This window comes from Ammospiza caudacuta, chromosome 1 (assembly GCF_027887145.1).
Source record: "Ammospiza caudacuta isolate bAmmCau1 chromosome 1, bAmmCau1.pri, whole genome shotgun sequence".
Classification (NCBI taxonomy): domain Eukaryota; kingdom Metazoa; phylum Chordata; class Aves; order Passeriformes; family Passerellidae; genus Ammospiza; species Ammospiza caudacuta.
The window spans coordinates 28,466,279-28,493,687 of record NC_080593.1 but is presented as its reverse complement, the minus strand read 5'-3'; the positions used below and the strand labels follow the sequence as shown (position 1 = coordinate 28,493,687).

Sequence of the window (27,409 nt, the reverse complement as noted above, 5' to 3'; positions counted from 1 at the left end):
CATTCTTAGGAAAGCAGCAGCAGCAGACCAAGGCCTTTTCTATAAAGTCAGAGAAAATACCTTTGGGAATAAACGATCTTTCCCTGGAAAACTGCTGAGAAACCATCCCAAAGAAGGAGCTCCATACTTTGAGCCTTGCAGCCTGGCCCTGTGCAGCCAGAAGCAGATCAAAACCAGTGACACCAAAAGCACTCTCATGGCAATGATTACTGTTGTGTGGGGCCAGACCACCAACTGGAGCAGTTTTAAGGGCCAGGTGAGAGAGATGAGACACACAAGCTGAATCCCAGTGCTGCAGCACAGCCCTGCTCAGGTGTTCCTGCCAGGATTTTCATCTGCGTATTCCTCCCCACCTCCTCTTCTGTTTCCCTGTGTAAGAACGGGACAGGAGGATTACGCAGTGAGCTCTGTCCTGACTGCAGGGATGACTGGAAGAGGTCGTGTCCAGCAGGCAGCTCCAGCTCGGGGCAGTAAGGGCAGGAGCTCCTGGGGTCCATCAGCAAGTTCACACAAGTGCAGTGCCCAAAAGTGCCGTACACAGAGCTCTTCAGTCACACCAGCCCTTCTGACAGCCACAATTTCACCAGCACCATGTTTGGCTGGAGCACAGGGAAAGGCTTTCAGCAAAACCCTGCTGGAGTGGCACTATCAGCAGTGGCCTCTCAAGGGAGCACACTGACCTCCAAACTTGCAGTACTGTCATCCTGACCCTATGGTCCTACTCACGTGAATTAGCAAATTACCACCTTCATGTGACTACAAAAGAAAAAAAGGGGTTTTTTAGTAACTTTTGAAAAAATAAACAGCTTCCTACCAGGATTAAACTGAAAACATGTTTCTATGGTGAGGGCCGATTTAAAAAAAAAAAAAAAAAAAAAAAAAAAAACCCATGAATTCTTTATCAAAAGAAAACATTTTTCAGGCACGCCCGAAGATATTGCAGAAAAAAAAAACCTCTTACTTATCTACACAAATATAGCAGGAGGCCAGACTCAAGAGTAGAAAACATAGCTCTTTGAAAAGAAAACTGTGGATTAGAGATACCTATAGCCCTTATAAATTGCAAGTACGTAAGAATTTATTCAGCCTCCTAAGGTTTCCAGGTAGCAGAAAACAACTGGAGCTATGCAAATCATTTTGGAGCTGCCCTTGGTATACATTTCTCCTCGATGTAGCACTGCTATGTTTCAGTTTCTAATTCCATTCTGCTCTAATAATAAATTCTCTTCAGAGACCTTGACTTTCCATAGAAAATTAAGCAAAATGTAATATGTATTCAGACACCTGGTAGCACATTTGCATATGTGAGATAATGCATGCCAAGATTCTGCAAAATAAAAGAAACCAGTAAGTTTGGAAATGGACATGTTTCTGTATTACAATCCATTTGAGACAGAATGAAGGCTAAAAAAATTGCTACACTACAACTTTATATATCCACTGAATTGGTGTGTTTGTTCATTTTGGTCATAAAAATATCCCCTAAATTTGATCTTTCAGAGGGTGCAAGCGCTATCATTGACACCCATTAAAAAAGAAAAAAAAATAAGGGAACAGTCTCCATGCTACAAAAAATACTAGAAAGGGAAAAAATAAAAAATTGAAAGAAAAGCCAAACTCCTTGTCTAGGAAAATCCAGAGCAGTTAAATAAAAGGTTTCCAGTATAAGAGAAAGTGAAAGCTATCAGGTATAGCTATGCCATGGTTTAACCACAGCTGGCAATTAAGCACCCCACAGTACTCACTCAATACCATCAGTGGGATGGAGGAAAGAGAACTAGAAGGGTAAGACTGAGCAAACTCATGGGTTTGCATAAGAACAGATTAATAACGAAATAAAATAAAAATAACTAACTGTAATAAAATGAAAACAACAAAGAGAGACAAACAAAGCCCAAGAAATAAAAGAGATGCAAATGAAAACAATCACTCAGCACCAAAACACCAATATCCAGCCAGTCCCTCAGCAGTAGGTCCCCAATCAACCTTCCCCCCAGTTTTATTGCCAAGCATGATGCCATACAGTATGGGATACTCCTGTGATCATTTGGGGTCAGCTGTCCTGGCCGTGCCCCCTTCCAAATCCTTGTGCACCTCCAGCTGCTCAGCGCTGGGATGGGGAGCAGAAGCAGCCTTGGCTCAGTGTAGGCACTGCTCAGCATGAACTGAAAGATGCCAGAATAATCCCTCCATACTGACCCACTGCATACAAACAGCTCCATCCTAACCTCCATGGGGCAAACTGACCCCAGCCAGAACCAGCACCAGCTATCCAATATTAACAGCTACGCCTGTCTTGCCTCAGAGACTCATTTTTGCACTGCCTCCCTCTACATATATAAACACATTCAAACTATATCATCTGTCAAGAATTCAGCTAGCTGTACTTCCCTCAATTTGACTTTTCTGGTAACTATAACAAGGATGCTGACACGTAACCAAAACCAAACAGCCACAAAATCCCCTCTGACCTTCGAGCCATCCTTTGAATTTGACCCTGAAGAACACACTCTGAAAGCAGGTGGGGACTTTGGCTGACACATGCTTGCCCCAAATAGACCATCTTCAGTCATAAGGAACATCTGCCTCACACCTGCATTAGGTGGGAGGCAGTGCCCTTAGGAAAGCAAATAGGGCAACAGGGGAAAGTGAAAAATGAACTCATGAGCAGAGGTTTACATTAAAGCTTTTTTTTTTTTTCTTCCAGAGCTACAAGAAGTATTAGAAGAGTCTCTATATTCTCCCTCTGGTATCTGACATTGGCTGCTGTCCATCTCAAAAATATGTAGGAGAGAAGCAAAAAGATACATCCTAAAAAGTCCTCACCAAAACCAGAAAGAGACCTTGGGAAAAAGTTACAAACACAGAGAACAATAGATTGTGTGTGGGGTGGAAAGGCTGAAAGTCACAGAGGAGGTAACTTCAGAAGAAAAAAAGAAAATAGGAAGAAAGAAGAAAATACCTGATCGTTATCCAGCAGCACTGAACAGCAGCTGACAGCCTCTGGAGGTACCTGTCCCAAAGAGAGCAGCAGACATGAGAGCTGAGGGGGTGCTTGGGCACAGATGGAGAAGCCTGGAGCCCCCTCCCTGCCTGCGAGCAATTAACAAAACAAAAAGGCTTTATGGCAGGAGCCTGCATCTGGAATGCTTTGCCTGACTGCCACCCCCAGCCTGTGGCTTTGGGCTGGAGGGAGTCTGTGGGAGGGAAGCACGGATCCCTTCCCTTAGAAACATCCCCTGCCCGTTTAGCGGAGACAGAGCCACCATTTCCTTGGGTTCTATCCTCACCTCTACCCTTCACTCCGACAAAACTGACGCCACTTTTATGTTATCCATAACTCTATAGAAAACTTCTTTTGCAGTACTCTAACCTCGTTTTTAGCCAGATGCCTCACCACTGAACACCCATAACCCAGGGCTATTGAAGAGTACATTGTCACAACAGACAAAACACCCAGTTTGACCTGTCCTTCTTATCCACTTACTGGAATGATTAAAAAAAAAGATGGATAGCACACTCTTGTTGCTTGGCTCACTCAAAGTATAGAATAGTATGATAAGGATTAGTGCAGCCTACAAGAAGCTAGTGTTGAATTTGTAACAGTATAAATAGCTGCAGCTTCAACCTTGTGAGGATAAGCAACCCAGTAAACATCATAACAGCTGCAGAACAGCAGAGCTACCCTGACTAGGAACCATCCTGCTCAAACTAAATCCTGCTCATGGAAAATTGAGTGTTCCATTGAATGCAATTAGCTGTCTCTTGATACTGGTTTTAATGAAAAAATGACAGCTGCTAATCCATAGAGTAAATCTTCACTTTTTCAGCTTTCAAAGACACGGGACTTTGTCAAGCTTGAACTCAGAGTCTTTCCTCACCACCTCCACCCTCCACATCACCCCCAGCAGTGACAGATTTGAGAATCTTCTTTACAACTTCCCTGAATAACAGCTAGCAGGGCTTGGTTCAAGAGCAGAGTATGTTTTTGACCGAAGAGCCAAAACAGAGAGAAATAAATCATTTTCTGTGCCTGCACCTTCCATGGACACATCCTGCTATCATTGCAAGTTGGGTGTGTTCTTATTTTATTCAACATTAAAAGATCCTTTGTTGGTTGTAATTGATACAGTTCTCAAGATACTGCACAAACTCTGTCAGTCTAAAATTGTTTAAAGAATCTCAGCATAAAATAAGAGTAGATATCCAGTCCAACCTCTGTTAAAGTCAGGGAAAGTCCCCTGCCCACATCAATAATTTTAGAAATAGTTCCTACTGTGAAGACAGTAAAGAGACTAAGCAGAGTACAGTGAGGGAGTGTTCAAGTGTAGGATCTAAGTTCAACAGATTTTGAACACAAGTTTACACATCAAACCCTTTGCTAAAGAACATCTGCCTGGATTTGCAGCTCTGCGATGCTGGAGCCCTGCTCTGCTCTGTGCAGCCCCTTGCTCTGTGGCCCTGTGCTTCCAGCTACGTGCTCCCAGGCAGCTTTCCTGAGCACAGCTCACTGCTGCTGTCCTGCATAATGCACTCCTGTAGGGAATACTGCTGCAGCTTGATGTTGGTTTTTATGGACACACAGATCTCAACTGAGAATTGAGTGACACGGGACTAACTCGTTACTGATTAAAAAGTTAGGAAACAAATTATGAGATCAAAGTAAGTTATTAAGAAATAAAACCTCACTAAACCTAATATCACATCCTAGACAGTTAGAAACTCTTAGCTGGAGATGCTGAAAAGTATCTGGCATTGAGAAAACAAACAAAGCATTTTCCACCTTCAAAGCCCTTATGTCATTAGTGAAGAGACTTTTCAGCTGCTCAAGCAGATAAGATGCTAGATAAACTTGTATTTTAGGAAATTGAAATTTTTTTAGTCCAGGATTTTTCACAGTACTGGACTAAAAGAGGAAATTAATTCCCTTATGCTTTCTATTTTTCTTAGCATATCCAAGGCCTAAGGTTGTGTATTTAATCAGACATTATGAGACCTGCACCCTCCTAGAACAGCAGCTAGAGACAAAGCAGAAATCACTGGAGTGCCTAATGATGTTTGAATTATCTTATGTCATTAGGCAAATGAATTGAGGACTTTCTGTCAAGATTATCTGATGAGGCAAAAAAAATCCACAACAAAACTTTATTTCTGTCGGAGCTGCAGAGCTGTCTGAAGTGTATTCCTACAAAAGGGACTATTTCCTGTTGTACAGACTATTCTTACACAGCTGCTTTCAAGGATGTAGTCAGGATTTCCAGGTTTATCAAGGCAATGCTCAAAAATCTGATGAGTACCAGATGCAGAGGATACACTACAGTACATATGGACTCCTCGTGGTGAATTATTGGTACCTATAGGTTTTACCTCACTGATTCCCATAGCCTCAGCCATTTTTAAAATACATCCTGTGTTGCTAGAGCTGGCCTGCAGTTTGGCATTGCTGAGAAAACAAAACATACCCTCTGACAAACACATACTAAATTAGTTAATATCATGACTGTTTATACAAGGCTGTATTTGTGTTGGTGTATGTGCTAGCACTCAGACTGTGAATAACCCTAATCTGTTTCAAATTCAATTACTTAGAGACTTGCAAAATGCTGCTTATCAGGCATTAATACTTCCCTATTCTTGCTTTACCACCTGCGTCACAGCTCAGAAAAGAGCAAGCTGAGCCAGAGAAAGTGAGAGTCACATGGGCTTGCAAAAGTCCCACGGGACTACCTCTTAAGTCTTCAGTCTCCATCCCAAATCCTGGTTTGTTCAGCCTTAGGAGATCCCTCAAACATTTGAAATACCACAGGGGCTTTCCTAATTAACCCTTGGTTATATGATTATACGTAATAAGCACCTGAAGGCTGCATTTCTCTTAATTCAGACACCTTCAGGGAGACCCAAATTCCATTTCTCTCTTCCAGGAGCTGCTGGCAGATACTAGATAATGACTCCTCTCTCTCATCTAGCTCTTGCAGGACCTGCCAAGAGCAAACTGCTGCTTTGCAATCCAAACAGGTCTCTCACAAGGGCAGAACAGGCCCATGAGTGAAAAGAAAAAAGAGCTAGAAAGAACTATATATGAAGTCCTTTTCTTTGGGTGTTTGGTTGGGGCTTGGGGTTTTTTTGGAAGAAGTAAGATCTCCTTACCACTCCTGTGACTTTACCTTTCTGAGAAAGGAATGCATAGGAAATAAGAAGTCCTAGAGCTAGCTGTGCTGTGGACTAAACCAGCTAATTAAACCTTATAGACACTGAGTGTGTTTAGAGCAGTTCTATCTGATAGGATTTTACCTATTGCACTTGCAGCAACCTTTCCTGGCCAAAAAACAAAACAAAGACATTTTTAAAAGGAGCATCAGATGTACTTTGGAGATGCTACTGATGGATCAATGGCCTCCAGAACAAGTTGCTATCCCCACACTCAGTGAGCAGAGTCTCAATGAGACAAAGCCAGCAGAAAAAGAAACCTGATTCTTTCAGATAAAAACAGCTCTGCCCCTTGCTAAGAAAACTAAAGACAAAGTCTTGGTAGTCAATCAAACATATTCAGAATCAACTGTCAGAAGCAAAAGTTACTTTTCTTGTCAGGATTAGGAAAAGCATTAGTAAAATCAAGGTCATTCATTAGGGTAGTAAAACAGCAGCAGTATCATGAACATGGGATATGACTTCTTGAAGAGCAGTGAAAACTCATTCTTCCCCACTGGAGTAATCCCTGAGAGGAAAAGAATTGGATTGTATGTCAGCAGCATGAGCAGCTGGAAACTATGAGGTACATCGCTAACAGTTACATTTTACATCAATTAAACACCTTTCATCCAAACCATCTTACAAAATGATGAAAGAATTATCATCATTTTACAGAGAAGAACTGAGAAGAAGTGAGGAATGCAGGCTTGTTGTACAACTCACTTGGATGGCAGACAGGCATCTGTTTGCACTGTATACTGCAGGCTTCTGCCAAGCAGATGAGAGTTTCTTCAGTTCATGTGCCATGCTGGAGAAGAAATGCCTGCATGAGCTTGTCAGGACAGCACCAAGCCCAGCCCAGCAGAGAAAGCCTCTCACCATGACTTTGTAGCCTCAGGCACGGCCCTACCTCAGCTAACATGGTCACCTGGCCTTAAACCAGAAAGTCTGTGCTCATGTGTGCCTTTGTGTCAGATGCTGGAGGAGGAAGGGAAAAAGAGATTTACAAGCCTGACTCTATAGAAATTAGAAATTAATGAGAGCCTGACTACTAAGTCAGTAAAAGCCAGATGTTCACCACAGAGCTGTGACTCACATTAACAGCACCCAAAGTCACTTTGTGCTGTAACATGCAATGGGCAGAGACAAATCTTGCATTGCACAACCTCAGCCACACCAGAGCCCAAGAACAGCTTAGGTGTGAGTCCTCTAGCATAGAAAACTGCAAGTGGCAAGGGTCCTTCTCAGTTTTGTTCCAGACTCAACAAATATGCACCCGCACTGTTATACCAGCAAGGCTATTTTAATTTAGAAAGTCAATCGGTGCTCAAATGGACTGACCCACTTGGAATGCAAAAGGCAGATCAAATTTATTGAGTAAAGAATGTGCTGTAAGAAAAAAAGCTTTCTAGAGCCTTCTGAGAAAAACTCCTGGGTAATTATCAAGGGAGATAGATGTTCTGCTGCTCAGGAAGCTGAGCCCATTATAAAGGAAAAAAAGTCCACTAAACATAATAAAAGGCTATTGTTAAAAGTCTCTGTGTAAAAACAAAATGAAAGCATCAGGTCACAGGGTAAGAGGAGTGGCTCAAGCACCTGGTCCCTACTAGGAATGCTATTTCCTAAGAATTTGCAACTATATACTCAAAATGAAGACACTCAGATGAACTATCCTTTTTAGATAATGTTCTATTATAGTCTGGATAATTCCAATTAAATTTTCCCTACAACTCCCTTCACATCATCAGCTTAATTTTTTTTGTTACATTGAATTGTGTCACTAAAATATCTAATTTTAAAAAAACCCACCACCACTGGTCAAAGAATAGATGTGAGATTTTGGCATCAGTGCTCAACCTTGATTTGCACTGACACCAGGAAAGAGTTCAAAGCTGCTCTAATGCAATTTACAAACAAGAACTTCGTTGTGGTTAACCCACTGTGTGAAAAGAGGCTGCTGTCCTCAAAAGAACAATGTTATCTGAGAGAGGTATGGTGACACAGCCAAAAACTAACACAGACAAACATTGTTAATTGTATCAACTTTCAGCTAGACTGCAACAATCTGGAAAATATGTCCCCACTGGCCCAAATATTTTAGAGCATGAGCAAAAGATATTTCTATCCCAATAAAGGGGGAAATTAGATTATTATTTGCTGACAGAACCCTTCATATCCCAAACTAGCTGCAGACCATAAAAACAAGCCCACATTTTCAGAAGGCAAAGACAAAACACACCACTGCTGCTATGTATCCCTGCCAGGGAGAAGAGTGTTTGTGATTCTGAGGGCAACAAAGGCTTTTTGTCTGGGAACCCTGTGCATTTTGCCACGTGTGCTATTGGGAACAACACGTTTCAGAGCAGTTCAGAGATGCCACGGTCCATCACATCATCCTGAGTCACCTTGACATTTCTGATTATGCATTGAGATGATAGCCTCAGGGCTATAAACCTGCTTTTTAATACATTATTAATGATAATGGCTGTTAGAGACTGCACAGTCCTAATGCCTTGCTTTCCTCTCTGAAATCTAACCAAAGTATTGTGCACACATTGCACAATTATATCCTTTATATTAGGTGCTTCAGAGACTCGAGTGTCTCAGCACTACCTGGTGCCTGCACAGCAAAGTGTGCTTCAGGTTCCCAGTTCCCCTTGCTCTATGAACCAAAGCACAAGGGAACTACAAAGGTACCAGGACTACATCCTCTAATATACATCTTGGATGTGTTTGTTGCTTCAGTTAGCCCTGCAGTTGCAGAAATAATCTAGGCAATGTACCTATTCAACATCTAGAAAAATATGTTTGCTCATCTCTCAAGTTGTACACAGAATGGAAAAGTGATATTAATAGACAACAAGGAAGTTTAGTTAGGTTAAAAAGAAAATCAAAATCAAAAATACCCTGTCTGAAGATGGCCACTAGTCATGGATGGTTTGCAAGGACAGCAGACTGTGCTGGAGCTTCATTGTCTTTGTGTGAACAGCAAGCTCTGAACATATCCTCTGATCTTTCCACTGACCTAGAAGATGTCCTGCTCAAGGGCTGCATCCACCCAAAGAGCAGAAGGAGTTTATCCTAAAATTTTAGTGCACTGGTCCTACTCTCACCTGACATTGTGCCCACACACCTCACCCTAAATCTATTGATGAAAAAAGCTTGAAAATAACCTCTTCCCTGTAAGAAAACCAACAGCATTGCTGTTTATCCTTCTGAGTCTTTTCTAGCCCACCACGTTTTCCTCAGCTCCCCTGCTCATGAGGTGGAGCAGGGAGGCAGTCCTGGGCGTGCTTTGCTGAGCTGAGGACAGTGATACACATCTGTCTGATGTGGAACTTCCTCTAATTACCTGTCTAATTACGTACAGAAGCCTACATACAGCTGAGTTTGGGTTGGTTCTGGCTGTCTTAAGGACTACACTAAATCTAGGTCAGAAATTTCATATCCATCCCTTTTGCTCAGTACGTTAGTCGAACCTACTTGTTACAGGCTGAAAGTCTTCCATGATGTCCTGGAAGGCGGTGCTATGTGAATATTAACAGCATTACACGGATATTCATCTCAGGCTCCGATAACATTGTTATCTCCCGAGCTCCTCGCTGCAGAAACAGGCGCTACGCTCCCGCTCAGCTTTGCACATCAAAGGCAATGCGACAATAGCGCAGCTTTGAAGGAATGCCCGAGCTGGCCGAGGTTCAGAGCCGTGAGCAGGCAGGCAGACAGACAGACAGACAGAGCGTTCTGTTGTTCTGTTTATCCGTGCGGGGCCGCTCTGACTCAGCGCGGCGCGGTGGGAAAGGAAACGCGCTCCCACCTCCGAACCCCACCGAGGCCGCGCTTGGAGCCTGCCCTGCTCCGTGCTGTCACAGCACAGGAGGAAAGGGGCACTGCCAGGATGAGAAAAAAATAATAATAATAAAAATTTAGACAAGGTCAGGGAGGAGGAAGGAAAAAAAAAAAAAAACCAAACCACTTGGAAGAAAAACATAATGTAGCATCAATGCACTTGACTCTTTCTTTGACCTCATGCTGACGCTCGTCTTGCACAATTCACAGGAGCGAATGGAGGCACACACCGTCCCTCCTCCTGCAGGGAGCTCTGCAGGGCCGCAGGAACGCAGCCAGCCCCGGGAGCCGCCCTGCCCTTGGCAGCTCTGCAGGCAGGGATCGAGGGGAGGGCAGCCTCGGAACCCCGCACGTTCCCCCAAACACTCGTGTGTGTGTGTGTGTGCATATGCACGTGGGCCAAACAACCGACACCACGAGTTCTTTCCTTCAGTGTGCTTTAAACAGATGCCAGAGGTCAGGAATATGAAGTTGAAATATGAAGTTCTCCCATGCTATTTCAGAAAGTCTCATTTCACTTTTAGACAGGTTTTCAGATATTCAGCTATGTTTTCTTCACACTGAAGTACAGTATTTTTTTACATATGTTATGCAAGCAGACACAGAGACATGACTTTGAAAGCAAGAAAAAAAATGCAAAACAAAATGGAAACATTAAATGAGAGCATAACCACACATTTCCTGCTGCCTGCATGTGTTTTACTGAGAACACCACTTCTCAGGTCCGGCTAATCAGCATTCATCAGTAAAACAAGATATCAGGGAACAGTGAGAGCCCTAGAGGTGTTTATCTTCCTCTTCTCTGAACCATGAAGCTTTTCAGAGAGTGTTTTCACAAGACAAGAGAATTGTTCATGAGTATCTTGTAGATCAGCAGTGTGATTTGGGAGCGACTGCCAAAAAGCACAAAGGACAACAGAAATGCTGCATCTCTCAGGATTCTCTAGCCTTTGCCTATCTATCCACTTGAGATCCTTGTGACTTTTTATTTTGTCCCATACCAAAAAAGAACGGCCTGTTAATAGGTAACAAGAATCTGGAAAGATTTTTGCAATGCTATAAATAGCCAGAGCCCTTCTCTGGCCAGCAAAAGCAGTCCTGTGTTTATACCCAGAGAATGTAGACAGAGGAAGATAATGGTTTGTTTTGTTTAAGGTGGAATGGCTTTGGCAGTGAGCAGTTGCATTGTTACTGATTTTATACAGTTAAATATGACAATAAAATCTTCAGAGTACATTTCAAAGGAGTTACAACACAGACTTGAACACATCTGAAATAGAGCTTGCATATGCAATCATCAACAAACACACATAGAGCCACAGTGACTAACACTGACAGGGTGCTTCTTTTATTTGCTTGGTTCTGCTGGGGCACACCAGGGAATGGCAATGCTCTGAACCTTGTGTTCATACAAGAATCTCACAGAGCTGGGTTGGATTAGCACATCGCACATATTTAGACTGGAGTAACGTTACCTGCTTGTAAGTCTGCTTCTGCATAGTGCTTAGCTTTCTCTACTTCAAACAACTCTTGTTCTAGTCCATTCACCCCTCCATAAATGCTTGGCACAGTTTCAGTTCTCCTCCCTCTCCCCCTTTTTTTTTTTTAATAGGCTTTGTCAAGTCTGCTCCTAAATCTTCCTGTTTCATTTTGTTTCAGGGTCATAGCTGAAGTGGTTTAAATTAAACAAAAGAAAACCCAGGAGTTACAGGTCAGTTGCTTTTAGGTAAGACTCATGAGCTTAGAAACAAGGAGTTGCAGCTCAGATAACAGCACACTTCACCACGTAAACTATGCTGGCTTCCTGAAAGGAAGGGGACACACAGTACTCTCCCTGCAGCTCCAACACTTTTGCCATAGTCCCAGCTTTGACAAGCTCTCCCTCTCTCTCCCCAGAGCTCCAAACTGGCCAGCTCTGCAGCGCACAGCATGCCTAAGGCCTGTAAAAATGATTATATAATACTGCAGTACAATAATCTAGAGAAGGCAAGAAAAACACCACCAGCCACACCAGAAGTCTGTTGCCAGAAACAGCCCATAGTGAAATACCCTTCAGTAACTTGCCCCCAAACTGCTGCTGTTGGGAGACAGCCCCTGCTCTCTGGTGCAGTGTGAGCCTCCTGCTTCCCAGCCCAATCCAGGCACATGCTGTGGATCCAGACCTGGACATCATCTATCCCCTCCTCACTTCCATCTGCCAAGCCACACACACTTATCTCCTACACAACCAGAGTAAAGTGGCATCAGACCAACATCATTTGGGGGCTAATCTAAAGCAATGTTACAACATTTACATTTGGGGGCTAATCTAAAGCAATGTTACAACAATTTAACATTTAAGTTCAATTATCTTAATCCATTTTATACACGAACATAAGCTATACCTTGCCTTGACGTATGTGTATATTCACTCATCAGTGTGTGCTGCTCTTGAAATGTACATTCAGGAAGGTATATCCTGATTACTTAGAGTAGCCCTAGTTAGAAACCTCACTGGCTAACTCTGCAGGAAGACATGCACATTAGTTGAGGAGCAGCATTGGGTTAATGCAGCTACACATTTTCTCCCCAGAGCTGACATGATCTGTACTGCACCATGTGGACATCAGCCACCACACAGCTGAACAGGAACTCTGAGCTTCACTCCCAAGACTGGGCACACCCATGTGTTGGCAGGTTGATGAGGGCAAAGTACATACAGATAAATTCTCCATTAAAAGGCTCTCCTACTGGGGAATGTAAACTTCAAGGTCACTTGGCAAAAACCAGTAAAATAAAGTCACATAACTACAAAAAAATCTTTAACTTCATAAAGAGTAGTGTTCATTAAATCTTACTCTGGAACAGTTTAAGGCATCCATTGCTTGTATGTATGGCACCACATATTCAAATCCATTTCCCACAACTCAGAAGTACAGTGGTCAGAAGTACAATAGATAAAAAACATCTTTTGCTTTTGTTACTTTGGCTGAGATGCCACTATGAAAATAAAAAGATAGGAAAAAGAATAATCAAAAACCACAGTTGGTGACAAAAATTTAATTTATATTTCCAAACGGAGGTCCAGAATATTACCTAGGTTTGAAGAAAAAAAATTAAAAAGAAGGGGGAAAAAAAGCTCTGGACAATACATTTCCTTTTTGAGGAATCTTTGATCAAGCATTTTTCTTTGGTTTTGACTGCTCACAGTGTTGAGCCCGAAATTACTCCTTCACTGAGCATTACATCAACAGTAATTTGTACTCTTACTCTACGATTTCTAGTTTGTTACCCTACTAGGGATGACAAAGCAGGTCAGCAGGCATGACTAAGGGCAGCAGATACTAGACATAATACACTCCTGGCTAGAAACTGCCATAAATGTAACAGGCACACACCAATGTTTAATAAAAATGTTGCTTCAACATTGGAAAGTGCAACGCTAAGCTAACATGACTCCAATAACAAAGCCATACACTGCAGACACTGCCACTGTAGCTCATATGACATGGGTAAAGTTCTCATGAACTTTATCAGTGGTTTCATCCATTCTGTGTTCAAGTAACATCTCTTTGAAATCAGGTTAATTATAGCAGGATTTGACAAGATTTTAAAAAGGACAGAAGACAACTGTGTGGGCATAAAGCGATTTAAACCAAACACCACCCACCTACACACTGCAGGGAGACCTGTGCAGACAAGAACTCATGGAACCAGATCTCAAGTACCAGTCCAGGACAAAAAGCCAGTTTAAAACAAATCTGACTCCATCCACTTATTTTAGCTCCAAACTAACATTGTGTGTGACCAGTTAATTACTGCATGCTGGTTTTAGTTCGCTGTTTTTCAGAATTAATGTGAAATGGAAAGATTCTCCCACAAGCCCAGTAGCCATCTGGTGCTATTGCTGTACTTCATGAAAAATTCATTGCCTTTTTATCATAGTCAGCTATTTCAGCGATTGTAGAGATTTATGTTTTTAAGCAGAATATTTTATTCACTATTGATGTTTGCAAATCTGCTTCAGCATCACAGTTCAACAGATTATGTTCTTTCTGGCTTCATCCTGGGGATTTCTAGCAGCCTTGAAGGCAGCAGAAGCTGTAAAAAAGTCAGTTTTAGTAATAGATTTATAAAATGGATGTCACGGTGTTGTCTGTTTTCCCAAGCTAAATAAAGCTAAACTCAGTGCCAGTGAAACATGCTCAAGCACTAAGAGCCTCATTACATCTCCAAGCTCTCATTCAGCCATTCATCTCCAACAGAGCTATCTGTCATGTAACACACAACTGAGTTTGATACTCATTCTAGCTCAAAGAAATTTTATTTTTCTTCCTTCATGCTCTACTTGCAGGAGATTCTGCAGCCAGAAGTGTTTCAGCAGGCTGCACAGAGACCAAAACCAAGGTAGTGGGTTAAGGAGTGCACAGGCTAAACCTCTCCTCCTGAGTGCTGAGAGGAGTCAGCAGGGCAGTCATTGCTTCCTGGGCTTGGAACCAGTCGTGGAGAGCTTGGCTGTAATACCCTGCCTTCCTCCTGCCTGCACCACACCAGTAGGAGCTGCCTGTGCTGTGGCTTCTGAAGCCCTTAAAATTGGGCTTTTTCTTCCCTCCTCCTTCAGGCTGACAGGAATAAGGCCAAAAGAATTCAGATAATGTAGCCCAACAATTCCTTTAATCAGAACAAATCCTTGTGAGAGTTGGCAACACCTGAAGAGTGGGCGTAGAATACACCCCCAGCAATTCAATGCACAACAGGCTGCAATAGGAAATAGCTACTAAAACTGAAAAGGAAGTGAGTGAATATTCATAAGTTCTCATCAAAAATAAGATTACCTTTAGCAGTCCCTTTACATACCCACAAATCCTACACAATACTTCTGTCTCAAGCACTGCAAGTTACCTCAGCCCTGGGTATTCATATATGCTGTCAGGGTATTATTTCTGAGTTTTAATCTTAAAAATATTTCTTTTACTGAAGCAAAGTCCCAAGCAGGTATTTTACTTTGTTTGAAAAAAACTAAACTCATTCCTGAATGAGTCAAAGAGATGTCACAAAAGCACACCAAAAGCAGAAGGTTTAAGGAAACATGAACAATGCCAGAATACATGGAGGGTCCTAGAGAGGCTGAAGCTGTCTCAGAGCCAAAATTAATAAAAAAGTGTAAGAGGAAGCAACAAGGTGTTCCCCTGGCACAGAGTCATAAAAAGCAATTTTATAGAAAATGTGGGTCTGTTGCTGAGTGGGCTGGGGGAACTTAGTGCTAACAGAAGCAGAAAAGGCCTTTGCTGGTGAGGTTTGATTTCTGGCCTTTCTGGTTCCTCTGCTCAATGCAAGTGCCTGGGAGAGGCTCATTTTGCCACACGAGGCCAGTGAGACTGCTGGCCAGCACCACTGAGATGCCATCCTCAATTGCCTTTAAAGGCCATGGCACTTTCAGGAGGGCCCAATTACTTTAGAAGTGCAAAAAGGTCAGATTCTTCTTCAAGGATTATATTGGGAAATCACAGACTTCATCACAGTCCCTGAAAGACTGTGGAGCAAGTCTTCAAAGCCATTTCTAAGCACAATAAAAATGAGAAGATCACAGAGAACTAGCAACTGGGGAGTTACCAGAAGGAAATAGTGCTCAACTGATATGATCTCTTTCAATGAGGAAAAAGGTGCCTTTGAACAAAGAGTAGTAGATATCCTTTAGCTTGGCTCTCCCAAAGCTTTCTCAACAGTATCCCTCAGTATCTACACCAGCCAGGTCAGACCTATGGGATGAATGGTTGGCAAATAAGGGAACTAGAGAACTGCAGGACCCATTTACCGGGCTGAAAGAGTCATCAGAAGCCCTTGAGTCTCATGGGGAGGGGGCAAAGCAAAGATGACCAAATACCAGCCCAGGCTGCCCTTTGTACGATCTCAACCCTTGAGATTACAAAATAGTTGGGATTAGAAGGGATGTCTGGAGATCATTTGTCCAAACCCCCTGCCAAGGCAGGGTCATCTGGAAAAGGTTAAAAGGGAATGCATCCAGGTGAGGTATGAATATCTCCAGAAAGGGAAATTCCATAACCTCCCTGGGCAGCCTTTTCTAGGGCTCTGCCATCCTCTATGTAATGCAGCTCTTTCTCATGTTATGGTGGAACTTCTTGTGTTTCATTGGTTTTGTATTTTAGAGGTATTCACAACTTTAGTGTGTAAGGCTCTGAGCAGCTGTACCCAACCTCAGAGCTGGACCATGCATCCTGCAAGAGTTTGATTCAAGGGTCATGAATGCCAAGATCCTGACCTTTTTTGTCCAAAGATCAAGAAGATACCCCAGCACAACCTCACGTGAAGTTTCTTTCACCTAAAGAAGGGAAGAAATAAATTGAAGTAACTTTCAGAGACGCTCTGTTCTCCCTACTTCTCATTTACTTTTTGAGATAAACTCCAGTGTGTTGGAGAGTTTAAGCAGAATCCACAAACATGCAGAAGAGATTATACTGCCAAGTTCAAAAGAGTAAACTATGCAAACTGCAGAACAGCTTGAACTTTTAGCTTTCCTGCACTACAGATGATTGCACAGCCAGGCCCTAGCTGCTCTGTTGAGCTGGCTTTGCAGGAAATACCTACACGCCTAAACAAACAGTAATAGTAGAGACGTAAGAGCTCTCCTGCCTGTCATTCCAATAAGATCACCTGACAATGCACTTACAGGCAAGCCAGTCAGCCAAACAAATCATTAACTTGAAGTTTCGAGTAGCATGGAAGAGACTTTCTGCTTTCAGCACAGTTCTTTCTGGGTCAGGGCAGAAAGAGACCATGGCCTCTCTACACACACAGCAACCTTCACACAGTAACATTACTTCCAACTGCAATGGCATAAGGCAGGTGGCTGCTTTAGTTATTGCTTTAGGCTGCTGATAAATCATTTCCCAGGGGAGGGACTGCAGACACTGCACCTGCATGAATTCTCACAGACTACTAACACCTCTTTCCAAAGTCAAAAGCATTAGCACGGAAGTGAATATCAACAGAAGTGAATAAAATCTCCTATTTTCTTCCTGTACATCCTCTGGAACTGCCTTACTCACTCCGGTCTCCAAGAAAAAACCTAAGAGTAAAGAGGCTTCAGCATGGTTGTCTAAGGCATTGTAATTTTATGGCAAAAAAAAAAAAAGAAAAAAAACCCCAAAAAAATATAATATTCAAATCACTTTATTCCCATTAGGATGGGTCTCATTTAGATGTCAGCAGTAGGAAACGTCAGAAGCAGAGTAGCCCCCACATTTTGTTTCATTACCAGTATGGTGCAGTTCCATCCCACTCCTGAAGGATGGGTGTCTTACATGAGTCCATACAGCACACCAGCATCTGCTCACTGCTCTCTTCTTCCCATTTTCTATCGTCCTGTATTCCTCTAATTCCTAGTCACCTTATTGAAATTACAAGGCTGAGTATTGACATTTTGGTCTGTGTTTGCATAGCCCATGCACAATTATGTGCGGATCCCTAAATAGGTTTTAAGTACAATGTTTATACAAATTAGACCATTTACATCAACTAACAGGGAAAACACTGGTCCTGTTTCAAGCTCTAATATACTTGCAGTCTCAATTCTAAGAACAAAGACACCGGTGAACACATGAATTGCAATAAAATCATATTCCAACACTCTGCACCTGAACTTCTGTCTCATAAAAAGGCAAATAGTCTGGCTTCAAAAAGTGAAACCAAATACAGTTAGTGGCCAGCCAAGGACAAGAGATTTCAGTCAAAAACCCCTCCCAAGAAAAAATAATCCTAGCCCTCATGAGCCTGAGAGTGCTGTCTCCATCAGTGCCAACCATGGTTGCTCATTAGTATTCCCAGTGCTCGACAAGTTTGGTTAATGGCCTAAAGCTCCATCTGTGATAGGCAGTATTTACTTAACGAGGAGATAGCCCACAGGCTTCAGTGGATTGCTTATTTCTGCTCATGCTGTAGCAGGCCCACAGACTTAATACAGATGGAAGGCAGAAGATAGGATGTGGTTCTCCTTAGCTTACACAAGAGATTCTTTCTGCTAAGAGGGCATAGAATAAGAATCTGAGTCAACATTTGCTGAAAGGGGTGGAAAGGCTCCCATCCTTTTCTGCTCACTGTTTTTCTCCTTGTCTCCATTTCTAATTCAAGGCTTAGTGCAAGCATATGCAAGTGAGCAAAATACATATTTTTGGCCACTTACATTAAATCAGACCCAGAAGTTCAGTTTTAGCTCCTTCAGTTTAGTTCAATCTGTTACCATATTGCTCTGGTTGGGAAAATCAGTTAAATAGTTTTTTGCTTGCTGTAGGTAGATATTTTGGGCATCTAGCTCATTTTTAAAAAGAACATTTTTTAGAAAACACCCCCTCTGCACACACAATTTGTTCATAATATATTTCTAAGTTTGTCACAAGAAAGCATCTTCCAGTGCAATAAATTTAAACTTTCACTTTGAAAGGGTCTTAGCTAAATTGAGACTGTTCACAAAAAGATAAATATAGGTTTTAAGATAAATACTTTCCTACTAGAACATTCAGTCACAGTGTTACTGTAGTAACAGTCATACATACTTGCACCTCCTCACAGCTAAGGAAAAATAAGAGATGGATGACTGTCAGGCAAGTGCTGAAGCAGAGATCTCGGATCACATCCAAAAAGTGGTCACATCAGCTGAGGTGGCACTAAGAAGTGTGACTGATATTTCAATAACTCACTTTGGTTTCCATTAAGCAAGGAATGCTGATTAACATAATTCAGCTGCCAGGTTTAGTGAGCTAAGCTACTCCAGAATCATTTCCTCAACCTAGAGCTGCCCCTGAACACAGTGCTGGACACCATTTGTAGCCATTTGCATCAGACAGAGCAAATAGGAGTCCAAGGCTCCTGCTACAAGGAGTCCAGAGCTTACTGCACTTTCAGATATAAAGAAAAGACAGATTTCCTCAGAATTCAATTTAATTTCAGCAACAAAGGCTATATACTATTACCTGTCTGTCTGGAGCAAAATAACCAGAATTAACTATTTCATCTACAATGACCAAGGAAGAGTGCAAAGCCCACAATTTTCCTAGAAGCCCAGCTTCATTATTGTGGTTTGTTCAGGCTCCTTACAGGCCCCATTTGCCTTTGAAACATGCAGTGCTTGGCCTGTGTAGAGCAGACCTGGGCTGTTAGAGCTGCCCGACCTAGTCCTGTGATGCTGATGAAAGGACTTTGCCTGTGCTGTACCCTGGCGTGTGCCATAACATACACTTTATGTTATGGGGGGCAAAGTGTCCATCATTTCCTCCCAGGTGTGCCAGAGTCACCCCAAGCACAATCCAGAGTGTGATAACAGACTTGGGCAACAAGTGAGTCCTGAGGCAAGCCCCAAGCCCACAGCACACAGCCAGGAAGGCCTGTGGTGATGGTAGAGCAGTGACATCAAGACAGTAACACATCAAGGGAGCAAGTCTTTGTAGTCACCATGGCAGATGACAGGCTAAGGATGTTGGAAGGAAAGAGATCACTTTTTGGGCACTGCAAAGGCTCCTCCATACATGCAAGTGGCTATAGCAGTGCTAACAGATGCAACCAGCATTGGCCCCATATGCCTTCATAAACCTTGGAAGGAAAGAGACTTCCAGATAAACATCTAGTTTCAAGCATAAGTGACAATCTTCCCTTTGAAATTAATCTTTTCTAACTGATCATCCCCATTAGTTTATATGATCAGATTCAGATTAGGTAGGATGAGAAAGACCCACTAAGATCACAGACATACATCCCCAAGATAGACTAGTAAAACTGGAAGATCCTTCCTTATCTGCAACTTCATGGTATGAGTAAAGGTTTTTTTATTGTGGTATAATGCTTTAACATCACTTACCTCCCCAGCAAAATTATACCAGCACAAGCATTTTTGTCTCTTGTGATCACATCCACAACACCAGCACACGTAAAAACAAGGCCAAAGTGTCATTCTGCATCAATGCTTTGCCAGCTGAAATTTCAAAGACGGAAGCACAAAGTCCAGCACGTAAGAGATATAACTACATCCTTGTTGGATCTTCCTTTTTAATACCCATTACCCCCATTAGAGAATGACTGCTGCAGAAAAGATTACAAAAAGAACAGGTGTATGAAATACTAACAGTGCAAGGATAAGACTGCAGCTGGGGACAGCAAGCAGGCAAGTCTCCCACGAGAAGGAGGGAGGGAGATGTTCCCAAAGGCACTACTGATCCCTTACATTTGATCTTATCCCCCACATCACAATCTACGCATTGTTTTTGGCAAGATGACAGGTAGATGGGGAACAATTTAACTTCTCTATCAGTGGGATGGTTTGGCATGGTACAAGAGGCACGTATCCTCACAAGTACAAAGTTGGAGGGCTTAGCAGAACCACCCTGTTTGCTTAACAAAGTGACGTAAGCCACACAACCACGCAAGCACAGCCTTTGTTCTTTCCTCCAGCTATCCCTGTTTTGCCTCAATGCCCTCCTACTAATTTCAAATCTAGCCCAGTAGTCTGCAAACCTTAAAGCAAGTACTGCCTCTTTTTAATGCCCAGGTGTGTTCTGACTAGGCACCAAGGGTAGCTAATCATAACAAACCTGAATTTAATTGTTGACAACTAGAATGTCCCTAGAAATGCCATGTGTAACATATATATGGTTTTCCCTTAATGAATTCTGCTTTAGGAGGCTGAGCAGATTAAAGAAATGATCATGCCCTATAAAGTACATATGAACATCTATTTATACCAAACCATTAACAGATGGTGTTGTACTACCACAAGTTCAATTCCTAATGGAGATGGTTTATAGATAAAAATGATGAAGCCTCCTGTTGAAGTGCTGAGTACATGCTACTCTTGTAACAGGATTATGGCATCTATTAGTCAATTCCATTGAGGATAAATTCCTGATTTCTGAAGTGTGACAGACAAAACAATTACCTCATACAAAACAGACTAAGCAGAACATAACAGATATTTACCTGTACATCACAAAACACACAATTAAGGTAAGGAAAATCATACCAGTTCTTTTTTTTATTATTATATATCTCAACAGGCCTGTTTCCAGAAATTTCAAGATCTTTTGTCATTCTGCTATGCAAACACACACAGAAATCACAGCAAAGTCAGCCAGATATAAAGGCAATCCACATTCCTCAGCTAAGACTGTTTTCTCTTTAGATAATACAGCAGAACACCACTATTTTTTTTTTTTTTTTTGGTCTAAATAAATTTAGAAAAGGCAAGACTGGGTGAAAGTATATGAGGGACCAAATATGAGTTGTGATTGTTTGTATTTATAATACAATTGTTTGTATTTATAAGAAAACTACTGTTTTCTTTTATAAGTCCAGGTCTGGCCTGATACAGGCAGCACCACAGAAGGCAAGTGGGTGAGCCCCAAACTGACTGGGCAGGGCACAGAGGGATGCTATGGATGGCAGACAATTCCCCCAGGGAATTCCTTAGCCAGGGGAGGCTAAGGAACATGCAGCATCCGATGGGGACAGCCCAAGCTCCTAGTGCTGTCACTACAAGTTGTTAATTTAGAAGGGAATGCAGAAGCTGAAACTTCCTGAAGTACACACCCACACATCTTTAAACCCTAATAAATCCACACACAGGAAGTGAGCCGATGGTTTACCGCAACAGAGGGAGCTCCTCTGCGTCAGGCCCAGTTTACACCATCACCAGAGAGGCCTCAACAGTGAGTCACCAGTTCCCATGGGTCAGATGTGACCAGCAGGACACACAGACGCTCTCTGTCAGCCAGAGCACCTCCTCATGCTGGAGTGAGAGCACCCAAGGCGCTCAAAGCACCTGGAGGTGGCACCTCACAGGGCAGACCTGCCCAGATGCAGCAGCCTTGCAGCACACAGCTCTTTTCCAGCCCCAGGAGCAGCCCCTGGCTCATGGGCTGCCCCTCTGCTGGGGAAGGAAGAGAATGGCAAAGCTCTGGGGCCAGGAGACATCAATTGCACCCTCCTCTCCTGGATTACTAGGTGATCTAATTACTAATCAAAGAATTTGACAGAGGAACGGTAGCCAACACTGTCATTAGTGCATCTTTTAAAGAGTTATTTATATCCATCTCAAAAGAAGCTACAGCTCACCTCCATCTGAAAGGAAAATAAACACCATCTGAGCCAAACAAATGGTGTCTCACTTCAGACATTCAATTCAAAAACTTAGGGAAACTGGAAGTAAAAATGACATTTTGCTTTACTATCACCATAAGCTTTCATACACATACACAAGACCTGAGTTGAAGCTGCCAGTAGACAATATCTACTAGATTCTACAAATATCACTTCAGAAACTGAATGAAAAGAATTTCACAGCAGAATTTAAACTGCAATATTACTTAATGTTTCAGAAACTTAGAGTCTTTACTTTGAGAATGAAAAAAAATGCCACCAGTACACCACACAGTGATATAACAGAAAAAAATCTCAAAACAATATTTATAAGAAAATTCTTTAGATTAAGGCAGACACTGTTAAGAACTAAGGTTCATCTCTTGCTTCTGCTTAAAACAATTCCAGCTCATTACTTCCATGATGGCAGCCAGTGAGACCAATGATACCTGACTAGGAAGGCTTTCAAGTCAGTAACAAATTTTTTTCAGCCTTTTAAAAAAAAACAAAGTACCATTTCATAGAATTATGTTTTGTGCACATTGTTACTGCTTAGCAAACACCAAGGCCCTGATTTCATGACCCAGAATTCTTCAGCAGCACTAGTTTAAGGTACTCCCACTATTCAGCCCTATCTTCTCCACATGACTCCCTCCCTCCCTCCAGTTGTGCTGGCATGGAGTCCAGCCAGCTGCAGTCTGAATTGAGAAACTGGAAGATAACCCAGGAATTTCACTGAAGCCAGATCAGCTCACTGTGAGGGCCACAATACAGCTGCACAGGTAACTGTGCCAGCATGCAAATCAACATTTCTATTGAATGCTTCACACCAAAGAGCCAAAGAATCTAGTTGTTTACATTTCTGAAAAACTTTTAAACTCTTCTGCTTCATCCTACACATATTCACAAGTCAGAAATTCCATTTACAAAACAAAATCTAGCCTTAATACTGAGCTTAAGAAATAAATACACCATAATCCAAAGACTGAATAATCCTTCCAAGTTACTTTTAAAGACCATTAAAACCATTGATAAGTAAATGCTAATACTGGAAATAACACCCTTAAAAGATGGTAAACTTTGGTTACAGGAAGGCCTTTATCCAGACAATATTTCCTGGGAGAAGCAGCACTCCATTGGATTATATCCCTTTTTCTTTATCACAGGGAAGAAATTTAGAGATTGTTAATACTTGGAAGCCACAGACAAGTTTGTAAGAAGAGACACTGAAGTAGATTGCCACAAAAGGACCATGCACATGTGACAAACCACAGAATTGGCACTGTGTTGTGTTGAAGCACTAGGAAAAGGTGTCGAGTACACACTGCCCAGACCGGACCTCTCCACATGCCTTGGATAAGCAGTGAGTAAGAACAGATCCATCTCCTGCTCTTACAGAGAATGCGGAGCTCGCAGATAAGATCTGTAAATGTTTCGGCCAGAAGCTGCAACAGGACCCACTGTTCAGGGCAAGGCTTGGCACTGCATTTCCAAAGGAAGTGCTTTGCTCCCCATTGATTATCAGAAGGGCAAAGGGGCAGGGAGGGGGAAGGGAAGGCTGGCTTGTCCCTGCCAGATATCTCTATCTGAACACCTTCCAAAGTGAGAAAAGCTTATTGTCATTTGCAAATACGCCCCATACAACAGAGTAAGATCTGCAGGGAGCTGGTCTCCAGCCATGCCTGCTGAGGAGCTGGGCAGAAGCATCACACCAAATACCCCATCCCAGCTCCTTGAAGCACCTCAAACAACTCAGACTCCTGAGTTCTCTCAAGGTGTGGCTGTTCCACGGGAGCAGAGGACTCTGGACCACCGGGTTTCCTGCAGCACGGGCTGTGGCTGCACATGGAGAGCTGCAGGGCTGCACTCCAGGCACACATGGAACTGCCAGGAGACCCGGGCTGTGCTGGGGAAAGGCAGGACAGCCTGGTGTTACCTGGTGTCAGAGCCCAGGACATTCCTCTGACTGCCCTGGAGGACTTGAGACCCTGGCAGGGGGCTCAGAGACCTTGGCATGGAGTCACAGACACCAGACACCTGTGCCTTCGATTTTAACCCGTGGAAGCAATTACCAACTTTGTGCGAGGAGTTACAAGGTACAAGGGTTTGAGTAGAATGATAGTGAATTTATCACAGGGTGAAAAAGTAGAATTTTGGGGCTTTAGAATGGGGGTTCAGGAGGCAAGATGGAGGGATTTGGGCATGTCCTGTCCTCCTCCTGCTTCTTCTTAGCCTCCATCTTCTGCTGTGATGGTGGCGCTTTTGGATTGGTTTAGAGTAGAGACAAACTGTCTAACATAGGTGATAGGTACTGGAAAATTATTGTAAATAAAGTACACGTGGTTTTTAGTATAAGATAACACCACCCTGAGGGTGGTTAGTGTGCCATGAACTGACCTGCTGGACAGACCTCAGCAGGTCTGAAAAAGAATGTTATAGATAAGGAAAAATAAACAACCTTGAAAAGTTGAACCGACACATCTCAGCTTCTTCTTCTTTGGTCACTAGGCTGGGAAAAGAGAGACTTTCTAACACCTTGGGATTATCTCAACCTCAGAGACTCCACCAACCTGGGTTTACCCTGGGAAAGGGCAGAACTGCCAGAGGGACTTCCTGAGGATCCCTACTCCCCCCATTTTCCCTGGAGGAAAGCATACACATCCATTTGTAACCAAAGCCTGCCCAAACACCTACCAGCCAAAGAATCACCAGTGAAAGTATCCAAAAGGGAATCACAAGGAATAGCCACTGCTTTTTTCCATTTTAACTTCAGCAAAAAATAGATCATTTCACCAAACCAGCACAAACAGAAAGAGAGCACCATGGTGCCCGGAAAAGTCATAATCAGCTCAAATCACCAGCAGTGATACCACCCTACCAATAGTTCATGCCAGAGTGGCTCTAATCCCTTTGCCCAGGAGAGACTGTGAGCAGCATGGCACATTTTGGAGCTCACAGGTCGGATGAAGCCTCTGGGTGCTCAGTCAGAGGGGAGCATTGCTCTGCAGGCCAGAGACACCCACACTGACAGCCTCTAGCTCTAGACATCCTGACAGCTGACCAAAGAAATGCAGCAAAAGGCTCTTTAAACACAGTAACAACAAATTAATCACCAAAGTCCCCATCAAAATATTTATCAAGAGATCGCATCCTCGTTTTCCATCCCTTATGGAAGAGTAGCAAGGTCACTGCAATACTTTCAGTGTTCTCTTTGAGCTTTAAAAGGCAAGAAAGAGGGAGAAAATTCAGGGTTCTGCTTGGATATGGTATTAGGGTTTAAATCAAGCTTTTCACAGTCACAGTACAGTACATGGATGGAAATGCATTAGAGTCCAACACCATCCCTGCAGGGGACAGGACTCTGATATATAAGGGGGAATACAGAATTGGATCCTCACTCACAGGTGACCTGCTGCTGGCACTGCAAGAGCTTTTAATTGCTCAGAACACACTGTCTGGGGGAGTCCCACCACAGAGCGGGGTAAGGCAGGCTCACAGAACTCAAGCCATGCCAGAGTTTGTTAAAAGGAGGGGTTCTGGCTGCCCAGAACAAGCTCTAGCTTTGCAACAAAAGTAACCTAACACCTCCATCAGCTCAGCATGCTGGAACAAAGCAGCTCTCCCGAGCTTGCCACCAAGCTCATCACCAGCCCTGCTCCAGACGGCATCCATGGAGCTTCACTGCTGAACTAAACGGCTTGATGGAAAGGGTGCAACTGTAGGTCACTTTGAGCAATGAACAAACTCCCACAAAAAAACAAAAAAACACCACACAAAAAACCCCCAAAACAAACCAAACCACAGACCAAAAAAACCCAAAAAACCTCACCAAAAATGTCCCAGCAAAACCCACACCCCTCACTCTACGAAATATTACTATTACCAAACAAAACTTAGAGTCACTTGTTAGGTGAAGGGGTGTTTTTGGCTTTTAGGGTGCTTTCTGGTGTTTGGGTTTTTTAAATTTTTTTTTTAATTCTCTTTCTTTTTTGGGGGGGAGGGGGAGAAGGAAGGGGAAGGTTGTTGTTGCTTTGTTTTAACAATAAGTCCTAAACATTTTCATATCTTTTTCCAGACTGTATTTTTTTGAACTGAGTTAAGTCTTTGCTCCCACATCTCTACTTTCATTTTGCAATAATCAAAACATGCTAAAAAGAAAAAACAAACCCCAAAAAACCAATGGCCCAACAATCTCTATTTTAGAAATGAGATGAACACTTGCTGGGTTCCAATCCTAAGAACAAAAAATCTCCTAACCACTCTTCCCAAAACATTCAATTGCAGCCTTGTTGATCCTCTAGTTCTCTGCAGGGGTGTAACCCCTGCACCACACTCCTCTTCTTCAGAATTGAAAACTCTTTGAATGCCGGTGCAACCACTTACTAGTGCTGAATTTGCTATGCTATGCATTATTAATTCACTGCCCCAGGCCTGAGAAGCAATAGATAAAGGTTTTCTAAGCACATCTGCAGTGGAAGAGAGAAGGAGAGCTAAGAGGAACAATGCAGGTTTCCAGCAGGAGTCTCAGTTCAGTTTCGATGTCTTCACAACCCAGTTTAATGCACACAATACACAGAGTGAACAGGATGTTTAGGGAAGCAGATAATATCTGCTTTGGAGACTATGTACAGTTATTTTCTCACTAGAGATAACTGATAGGGTGTCATAGCACCTGGTCTCACATCAGAGATAAGCCCCCAGCAGGTACACCCTCACTGTGCTTTCGCATGATGATAGGATGATTTAGGGGAGGCAGAAATCCCTGCAAGCCTGCACAACGGCTTTCTTTTGAGATCAAGCAATCACTTCAACAAAACAAAGTCTCACGCTTTCCCCAAGCCTACAGGAATACACAATATGCTCCATTTAGTCCTTTGCTAAAGCTCATAACACCATACCCTAAAATCTCTACTTTCAAGGTATGCGTCTCCTTCTACCTCAGCTTCCAGCATTCTGGCTGAGTTTCCTAAAGAAATGAATTGTATGTAATTCCAGAGTATTATCTGTAGTGGATTTTGAACCTCATCGGCAACAAGAAGTTTGACCATTATGGATACATTAGAAAATATTAAACTAGCACAACTTTCACAACACAGGGACAAGGAAGCTCCCTTTTCACACCCCCTCCAAAGTTAGGGTTTTCTCATCAGAAAGGTTTTCAGTTATTCATACCTTATTAGACAGAAGGAAACCTGGAGGCACCACAGCAGGCTATGGAGCTCATGGAGTTCTCTACTCAAATCCTGTTTCT

At 42.7% G+C, this 27,409-nt stretch overlaps 1 long non-coding RNA gene across 1 annotated transcript; it reads right to left on the bottom strand.

The window, feature by feature from the left end:
- Window positions 1–550: 550 nt before the first annotated feature.
- On the bottom strand, window positions 551–27,409 carry LOC131567015 (uncharacterized). Its single transcript, XR_009275612.1, has 3 exons — window positions 27,331–27,409; window positions 2,963–3,013; window positions 551–756 (listed from the first exon to the last, which is right to left on the bottom strand). It is a non-coding gene; the product is annotated as an uncharacterized LOC131567015 (long non-coding RNA).